The sequence below is a fragment of the Stenella coeruleoalba genome (genome assembly GCF_951394435.1).
Source record: "Stenella coeruleoalba genome assembly, chromosome: 4".
Classification (NCBI taxonomy): domain Eukaryota; kingdom Metazoa; phylum Chordata; class Mammalia; order Artiodactyla; family Delphinidae; genus Stenella; species Stenella coeruleoalba.
Window position 1 is genome coordinate 57,612,477 of NC_137149.1, and position 10,806 is coordinate 57,623,282.

A 10,806-nucleotide genomic window follows, 5' to 3' on the forward strand; every position below is an offset into this window, starting at 1 on the left:
TAGGTCCATCCATGTTGTCACAAATGACTATATCACATTCTTTTTTATGGCTGAGTAATATCCCATTGTATATATATGCCAAATCTTTGTCCATTCATCTATCAATGGACACAGGTTGTTCCATATCCTGGTAATTTTAAATCATGCTGCAATGAACATAAGGGTGTATATATCTTTTTGAACTACTGCTTTTATTTTCTTCAGAAAAATACTCAGAAGTGGAATTGCTGGGTCATATGGTAGTTCTATTTTTAATTTTTTTGAGGAACCTCCATACTGTTTTCCATAGTAGCTGCACCAATTTACATTTAGCAATGCAAGTGTTGTTTTGTTAATTGTCTTGCACTTTATCAATGCCATATCTCTCTCAAAATTAAACGAGATATTTAACAATCTAATATGCCTATGCCATCATCTTTATAAACCAGATAACATCATTCCCCTGCTTATAACCTTCAAATGGCTTCTTCATGACATTTAACATGACACCCAGACTCTTAGCATCACTTTTATCTCTCTAAAGTCTAAACAACCTCTCCTCACTCATTCTTTTCATTTTTTTAAAATTGTGATTTCCATTTTATTGTTTTTTCAGAGAACAGTATTTCTTTAGTCTTTAATGACTTAGCCCTTACATGGGCTTTGGTGGAGGTCTTGGGGCAGCACTCACAGGTGTAAATTGGGGTGGAGGTATTCAGTCCTTTCAGCTTCAGGAGAACAATTCCTGAACAACTTGCTGTAAATGGCACAACTTATGCAGTAATGTAGTTTCACATACAGCTTGGGAAGCACATAGGTGTTCAAAACATTCACTTTGGAAATGTCCCTGATGGCTGCAGCCTCTACGATGTTCCAAATGACCAACTCCTTAATGACCTTATCTTTGCATGTATCAGGTACAGTTGGTGCAGCAAATAGGCTGCACCTGGCCTCGGCCCTTTTTGGCACAACCATTGTTCCTTTTTTTCTTAGTCATCTTGGAAATGAGGAGGAATGAGAGCTCACTCTTATCAAATGACAATGAATGTTTTGCTGTTCTTAGAACAATCTAAATTCTTTCATCAATTTTCCTGTTCAGGATTTTTGCACCTGCTTCTTCTTTTGCTGCGAGCTCATTTCCTCACCTTTTCACATAGTTTATGCACATCTTTGCTCAAACGTCATCTTCTCAGGAAATCTTTCCTTTATCATGTTGTCCAAAATACAACTATCACTACCCCAGGCCAATCACAAACTGACAATTAACCACATTTTATTTTCCTTCACAGTATATCTCCACATGATATATTACAGAATTTAAAATATTATAAAATACATCTTTGTACATGTTTTGCCTCCTGTTTCCATCCCCCAATAAAATTTATGTTTCATGAGCAATGGGACATTATTTACTGATCAAATGCAAATAGTTGTCAACAACTCCTATCAATCTGGTTGCAAAAACCTGCACTAATTGTCTCTGTCTGCTGTTGCAAAGAAATGTCTTGGATTTTGACCAGTAGCAGAGGTGGGTCATAACTACAGTATACTCCAAACCCTCCCTAAAAGAACTGACTTTATTTGGAATTAAATGTGGGAAACCACAAGACTATGGTGTTCTTCAACTCAGTAGATATTTGGGTGATAAGCAATTAAGATGAGGCTGGTAGCACCATGAGAACAACAAACCAAACCATAAGCCAGCTAATGTACCAGAGAGGACCAGGAAAATAAACAGCTAAGAGGAGTCCTCATGGAGTGAAAACAAACCTTAAAGTCTGACCTCAGAAAACTACCCTTACAGAGAGACCTGAATTTACCTGAGTCAAATGATAGAATATTTTGTACCTCATGGAATTGTCAAAAACAATAGAGCAATCAACCAGAAATTAATGGAGCATTTCAGTTGGGTGTGATACCAACACAGACAAACAACTTAACAGAGAGAAAAGAAAAAGTGCAATGGATCAAAGATAGCTGAACAAAAATCACTGTCATCCCAGTGTGATTGTGCACATGCCAAGGATATGCCTTCTGAGAAATAATGTCAGAGCTTTAATGTTATGAAGAAGTAGACATCACTGAAATAGTTCAGCCAACTCATTCAACAATATATAACAACAATAACAAGACCAGGGAAAATCTTATACAAAGTTGCTATATTATATTGTCTAAAACATGTAGTTTTAAGAAAAATAGTTATAAGGCACACAAAGAAAGAGGAAAGCATAATCCATACACATGGGGGAAAAAAGCAGGAAACAGAATCTGGCTTGTAAAAAGTCCAAGATGTCAGATCAAACAATGACTTCAAAAGGAGCCATTTAAAATATCTTCAGAGGAGGATTGTTGCAAGATGGTAAAGTGGGAGATACTAGACTTAGTCCCCCGATGAAAACCAATCAGACAGCTATCCATGAAAGAAAATCACCCCAAGGAAGGTTCAAGAGTCTAATTAAGAACCTACAGCAACAAAGTGAGGCAAAAAAAAAAAAAAAAAAAGAATAACCACACAAAGTATCACAGAGGAGATCAGCTTAGCAGAGAGACAGCTGAGTACACAGAAGAAAGGTGGGGGTTATCAGTATCAGGCACATAGTGGGTACCCTCAATGTCTCCAGTGACCTGCTGTTCAGAGGACTCTAGAAGGCTTTGCTGTCAAGGACATAACAGTCCCTATGAGAGTGGCAGACTCCCCACAACTTTTTAAATTCTGTAATATTTTATGTAATGTTTGTCTGCACAGACCCCAGAGGCCAGCTTTACAGAGGAAACCAGTAGCTTTTGTCGCTGTGGTAACCAATAACCATCACCACTACATACCCTTCAGAGAAGGAAACACTGATGCACTCCCCCACCCCACCACCCCCCACCAAGGTGAACTCTACCAAACATTAAAAAAAAAATACCATTATTTTCACAAACTCTTTAAAAAGATAAAGAAAAGGGAACATTTCTTATTCATTCAATGAGGTCAGTATTATCCTAATAACAATACTAGAAAAAGATACCACACAAAAAATAAAACTAAAGAACAATGAATGAATTGATACAAAATCTCTCCACAAAATACTAGCAAACCAAATCCAGCAATATATTAAAAGGGTTATACATTGGGGCCAAGTAGGATTTATCCCAGGAATGCAAGGTTGGTTTAAAATCTGAATATCAATTAATATAATACACTACATCAATAGAATAAAAGAGAAAATCATATGGTCATCTAAATACATGCAGAAAAAGCACTTGACATATCCAACACCTTTTTATGAAATAAACCACTCCACAAACTAGGAATAGAAGGAGATCTCCTCAAAAGATAAAAGGCATCTAAAAAAAGTTCACAGCTAATATCATACTTCATGGTCAAAGATGAATGCTTTCCCCTTATGAGTAGAAACAATATAAAATTTTATGTTCTACCCATTCCATGCAACATTTTCCTGGAGATTCTAACCAGAAAAATGAGACAAGAAAAGAAAAAAAAATTAAACATCTATATTGGAAAGGAAGAGGTAAAACTATCTCTATTTGCAGATGGTATGCATCCATATATAAAAAATCTGATTGAAGCCACATAAACTATTAGAACTAATAAACTAGTTCTGTAAGACAGTAGGACAGTAAGACACAAGATCAATAGAAAAATTGAATTTTATTTCACACTAACAATGAAATCTGAAAATTAAATTTAAAAAACTATTCAATTTACTATGGCATCAAAAAGAATAAAATATTTAACAAATAATTGTAAAACTTATACTCTAAAATTTATAAAACATTGTTGAAAGAAATTAAAGGTCTAAATAAATGGAGAAGACACCCTATGTTCATGGATCAGAAGGCTTATAATATTAACACAATACCACAAAAATTTATATGTAGACAATCCAAAAGCTATGAAAATGTCACTTGGCTTCTTTGCATATTTGACAAGCTGATACTAAAATTAATATGAAAATTAAATGGAACCTGATTAGTCAAAGCATTTTGTAAAAAAGGACAAAGTTAGGGTACTACCACTTCCCAATTTCAAAATTTACTTCAAGCTACAATAAATACAGCATGACACTAGTTTAAGTATAGACATATAGATTAGTAGAATAGAATTGATAATCCAGAAATAAAACTCATACCTATGGTTGGTTGACTTTTGACAAGGATGGTAAGACAATTAAGTGGGAGGAAGATTAATAGCTCTTTCAACAAATGATGCCAGAACAACTGGATATCCACATTACATCATCAGCCACATTAAATAATTAATTATTAAATCAAAGAAACTTGATGCTTTCCTCATACCATATACAAAATTTAAATGAAATTATATCATAGTCATAAATGTAACAGCTCAAACTTAAAAACTCTTAGAAGAAAATATGAGTAAAATTTGTGACCTAGGGTTAGGTCAATGGTTTCTTAAATACAAAACCAAAGCACAAGTGACTAAAGAAAAATAATTGCAATTCAAAAATTTACCATCAAAAATGTTTAAAGCCAACCCACAGAATGGAGCAAAATATTTACAAATGATATATCTAATAAAAAATTATATTTAGAATATAGAAAGAACACTTAAAATTGAATAATAAAAATATAAATATCCCAAATAAAAATTGAGCAAAGTATCTGAATAAACATTTCTACAAAAAAAAAAAATTCAAATGATCAATAAGCATATTAAAAAATGGTCAACATTGTTAGTCAATAATGGAAGGTAAATCATGAACACAATGAGGTCCTACTTTGCACCCACTATGATGGCTATAATTTTTTAAAAAATTAAAAACAAGAATCTATTTACAAATATTTGTGATGATATGGAGAAATTGGAACCCTCATATACTGCTGTACATAAAATGATGGATCTCTCTTGTAAAATAGTCTGACATTTTCTCCAGAGTTTAAAAATACAGTTACCATATGTACCCCACAACTTGATTCTAAGTATACATCCAAGAGTAATGAAGACATAAATCCATACAATAACTTCTACATGAATGTTTAGGACATTATTCAAAATAGCTCCAAGGTGGAAACCACCTAAATATCTATCAACTGATAAATTGATTAATAATATGTGGTATACCCATAAAGTGGAAAGGAATGAAGTAATGATACATGCTACAACATTGATGAACTTTGGAAACATCTTTCTAAGTGAAATAAGTCACGCACAAAGCACCACTTATTGTCTAATTCATTTTACATCTCCTTTTATCTTTTTTTTGCATCTTTATAGCTCTTTATCCTTCCCAAATAAAATCATATACTTATTATCATTTGCTTCCCTTTTAAAAAAAATTTATTAGAGTGTAATTGATTTACAATCTTGTGTTAGTTTCTGTTGTACAGCAAAGTGTATGTCATACATATACATATATCCACTCTTCTTTAGATTCTTTTCCCATATAGGTCATTACAGAGTATTGAGAAGAGTTGCCTGTGCTATACAGTGGGTCTTTATTAGTTATCTATTTTATATGTAGCAGTGTGTATTTGTCAATCCCTGTCTCCCAAATTATCTCTCCCTGCCTTCCCGCCCACCCCTGCTTTCATCCCTTGTAACCATAAGTTTATTTTCTACATCTGTGACTCTTTTTCTGTTTTTTAAATAAGTTCATTTGTACCATTTTTTTTAGATTCCACATATAATTTTTAGTCTTATGACAATGCATATTTGGTTATTTGAAAGCCTTGAATTATGTTTTATTTTTTTCTGAAGTGTCCATATGAGAATTTCTAGCCATATTTTTTACAAAATGCACCATCTTCTCTTAAAACAATTTAGGTTAAGAAATGTACACAGTTAGATAAGTGCAATATGCTTTAAACATATGTTCATTTTTTGCCACTGAGATTTCTGTTTGGATTTTATACATTTTCAAACTATTTCAAATTCTTTTTATTACTTGAATGTTCTAAGGGGTTTGTAAGCAACTCTCTAATAATCTTTAATATGTATGTGATTCTGCAGTAACTAAACATCTGTGAACATTACTTAAGCTATATAAATTATACTAGAAAACTGTATAAACTCTCTTAGAATTAGCATCACAGGAGAATCAATAAATAGAAAAAAATAAATGAGCTGGAATAAAAATAAACAAAATCAGGGCTTCCCTGGTGGTGCAGTGGTTAAGAATCCACCTGCCAATGCAGGGGACATGGGTTCAAGCCCTGGTCCAGGAAGATCCTACATGCCGTGGAGCAACTAAGCCCGTGTGCCACAACTACTTAGCCTGCGCTCTAGAGCCCATGAGCCACAACTACTGAGCCCACACACCACCGCTATTGAAGCCCACGTGCCTAGAGTCCGTGCTCTGCAACAAGAGAGACCACCACAATGAGAAGCCCGCGCACTGCAACGAAGAGCAGCCCCCACTGGCTGCAACTATAGAAAGCCCATGGGCAGCAACAAAGACCCAAAGCAGCCAAAAATAAATAAATTAATTAATAAATCTATTTTAAAAAACCAAATAAATAAGTAAACAAAATCAGCAACCTGGAAATATAGTCATTGCATTATCTGAACTTTGAAAATAAAGCTATATGTCTAAACATGTGATGTCATAGTCAATTAAAATATAAATAATAGAGGTGAGGAGTGAAATGGTGGAATGAGAGGATGTGGAGTTTGCCTCTCCTCATAAGTACATTAAGAATACATCAACAAATGGAACAATTCTCACAGAGAATTGGACACTAGCAGAGGACCTTGGACACTTAAGGACAAGAAAAATTTCTGCACAACTGGGTAGGAGAAAGAAAGAAAAAAAGAAAAGAAAAGAGGAAGTAGGACAGGACCAGTATCCCTGGGGGAGAGCTGAAGGAGAGAAGGGGTTCCCACACTCAAGAAAGCCCCACACAGTGGGGGGATCAGCTGGGACAGAAAGGGACCTTCAGAGGATCGGAGGGCAACGTAGCAACTGGCCTGTGGAAGGCAGGCCAAAGTAAGACCTATGCACATGGTCCATGCTGCAGCCCTGTGCACCCCAGCTTGAGTTATATGTGTGCTGGTGTGGAGGAGGGCTGGGTGCTGGAAAGTGGGGTTGGGAGAGTGGACCAAGGGAGGGGTCAGCTGTAGGCAGTGAGGAGCTACACAGTTGGGAAAGTTTGCAGAGGAAGCCCAGGACACCATACAAGCAAGGCACCATTTCTGAGTAGCACACAAGGGGTGGAGCCACCACTGCAATGCCCTTCCCCACCCACTGACCCCGGCCTCTATGGATAATAGCACCCCTCAAGCCAAAGCTTCCTCTACCTGCACAGGCCCAACCAGGCCTGAGTGCCACATCCAGTAAAGCCCCCTCTGACAGAGCAGGTCCAGGCAGGCCTGAACACCAGCCCCAGCAGCCATGACCATCAATGCCTGTACCCCTGCCCGCCTGTGTGGGCATGTGTTCTCAGGGGTAGCTTTAGGAATGGACGCTGGCGGGAGGAACACACACAGAGTTGGATCTGGCACAGCAGGTCCAGAGACCTATCTAGAGATCTTGAGGGCCTCTAGGAGGCAGGGGTAGGCTGTGGTGGACAGTGGGGGCAATGACACTGATAGTGGAGGCCCCAGGGAATTTTTCTGTGTGTATGTTTTGTTTTGTTTTGTTGTCTTATTTTTAACTTTTTAATATATTTTTTATTTTTCTATTTTTATTTTTTCTTCTTTTGTTCTTTTTTGTTTGTTTTTTAATTTTTTGTTGTGTTTTTTTTTGTTTGTATCTTCTTTTTTGGCATTTTTGAGTGTTTGTATTTTGTTCTCTGCTTTTTTTTAGTTTTTTTTTTTTTTGCTTTGTTTTTTGTTAGTTTTGTTTTAATTATTTGTTTTGGTTTTTAGGCTTTTTGGTTGGTTGGTTGGTTGTTTTCTTATTTTTGGCTTTCTTTGTTTTTTGTTGTTTGTTTTTGTTTGTCTGGTTTTGTTTTTATTAGTTGTCTTGGGTTTTGTTTGCCTGTTTGCTTTGCTGTGCAGCTTGCAAGGTCTTGATTCCCTGGACAGGGGTTGGGCCTGAGTCCCGGTAGTGGGAGCACCTAGTCCAGGCCTCTGGACCACCAGAGAATTCCCAACCCCAGGGAATATTAATCTGCTTGAGCTCTCCATGAGGTCCCCATTTCACCACCAAGACCCAGATCCACCCAACTGCCTGCAAGCTCCAGTGCTGAATGCCTCAAGCCAAACAACCAACAAGAAGGAACACAGCTCCACCCATCAGCAAAAATGATATGAGAGAGAAATATGTTAAGACAAAGGAGCAATGTAAAAACCTACAAGACCAAATAAATGTAGAGGAAGTAGGCAATCTACCTGAAAAAAATTCAGAGTAATGATAGTAAAAATGTTCCAAGAGCTCAGAAACAGAATAGAGCACAGATTGAGAAGATACAAGAAAAGTTTAACAAGTACATAGAAGAATGAAAGAACAAACAAACACTGATGAACAGCACAATAATTGAAATGAAAAATACTCTAGAAGGAATCAATAGCAGAATAACTGAGTCAGAAGAACGGATAAGTAAGCTGGAAAATAGAATGATGAAAATAACTGCCATGGAACAGAATTAGAAAAAAGAATAAAACGAAATGAGGACAGTCTCAAAGACCTCTGTGACAACATTAAATGCACCATCATTTGAACTATAGGGGTCCCACAAGAAGAAGAGAAAGAGAAAGGGTCTAAGAAAATATTTGAAGAGATATTAAGGAGTCAAAACTTACTTAATATGGGAAAGGAAATAGTTACTCAAGTCCAGGAAGCACAGAAAGTCCCATACAAGATAAACCCAAGGAGAAACATGCTGAGACACATATTAATCAAGTTAACAAAAATTAAATACAAGGAAAAAATATTAAAAACATGACAGAAAAAGCAACAAATAACATACAAGGGAATCCCCATAAGGTTATCAGCTGATTTTTCAGCACAAACTCTGCAGACCAGAAGGTAGTGTTATGATATATTTAAAGTGATGAAAGGGAAAAAACTACAACCAAGATTACTCAGCAAAGATCTCATTCAGATTCAAGGGAGAAATCAAAAGCTTTACAGACAAGCAAAAGCTAAGAGAACGCAGCACCACGAAATCAGCTTTACAAAAAATGCTAAAAGGAACTTCTCTAGGCTGAAAACACACACAAAAAAAATAAATAAAGAGAGAGAGGGAGAGATCTACAAAAACAAACCAAAAACAATGAAGAAAATGGCAATAAGAACGTACATATCGATAATTACCTTTAGTGTAAATGGATTAAATTCTCCAAACAAAAGACACAGGCTCACTGAACGGATACAAAAACAAGACTCATACATATGCTGTCTACAAGAGACACACTTCAGACCTAAGGACACATACTGACTGAAAGTGAAGGGATAGAAAAAGATATTCCATGTGAATGGAAATCAGAAGAAAGCTGAAGTAGCAATACTCATATCAGACAAAATAGACTTGAAAATAAAAATGGTTATAAGAAACAAGGAAGGACACTACATAATGATTGAAGGATCAATCCAAGGAGAAGACATAACAATTGTAAAAATACAGGCACCCAGCCTCAATATATAAGGCAAATGCTAACACCACAAAAGGGGAAATCTACAGTAACACAATAATAGTGGGGGAATTTAACACACCACTTACACCAATGGATATATCATCCAGACAGAAAATTAATAAGGAAACACAAGCCTTAAATGACATATTAGACTAGATAAACTTAATTGATATTTATAGGAAATTCCATCAGAAAGCAACAGAATACACTTTCTTCTCAAGAGCACACAGAACATTCTACAGGATAGATCACATCTTGGGTCACAAATCAAGCCTTGGTAAACTTAAGAAATCATATCAAGCATCTTTTCTGATCACAACACTATGAAATTAGAAATCAATTACAGGAAAAAAACTGCAAAAAATACAAGCACATGGAGGCTAAACAATATGTTACTCAATAATCAATGGATCACTGGAGAAATCAAAGAGGAAATCAAAAAATACCCAGAAACAAATGACCATGAAAACCTGACAATCTAAAACCTATGGGATGCAGCAAAACAGTTCTAAGAGGAAAGTTTATAGCAATAAAATCCTACCTCAAGAAACAAGAAAAATCTCAAATAAACAACCTATCTTTACACCTAAAGTAACGAGAGAAAGAAGAACAAACAAAACCCAAAGTTAGTTGAAGAAATCATAAAGATCAGAGCAGAAATAAATGAAATAGAGATGAAGAAAACAATAGCAAAGATCAATGAAACTAAAAGCTGGTTCTTTGAGAAGATAAACAAAATTAACAATCCTTTCTCCAGACTTATCAAGAAAAAAAGGAGAGGATCAAAATCAATAAAATTAGATATGAAAAAGGAGAAGTTACAACTGATACCACATAAACACAAAGGATCATAAGAGACTACTACAAGCAACTATATGCCAGTAAAATGGACAACCTAGAAGGAATGGACAAATTCTTAGAAAGGTACAACCTTCTAAGAGTGAACCAGGAATAAGTAGAAAATATGAACAGACCAATCACAAGAACTGAAATTGAAACTGTGATTAAAAGTCTCTCAACAACAAATGTCCAGGCCAAATGGCTTCACAAGGGAATTCTATCAAACATTTAGAGAAGAGTTAACACCTACCCTTCTGAAATTCTTCCAAAAAATTGCAGAGGAAGGAAAACTCCCAAGCTTATGCTACAAGGCCACCATCACATCAGGTTTTGATATCTGATACCAAAAATATCATAAAAAAAGAAAATTACAGGCCAATGTCACTGATGAACATAGATGCAAAAATCCTTAACAAAATACTAGCAAACAGAATCCAACAATA

General features: G+C 35.7%; 1 pseudogene across 1 annotated transcript; it reads right to left on the reverse strand.

Annotated features, from left to right (window-relative positions):
* Positions 1 to 631: 631 nt before the first annotated feature.
* LOC307185366 (small ribosomal subunit protein eS26-like) lies at positions 632 to 976 on the reverse strand (annotated as a pseudogene). The gene has a single exon. The product of its transcript is annotated as a small ribosomal subunit protein eS26-like (transcript).
* Positions 977 to 10,806: the final 9,830 nt, after the last annotated feature.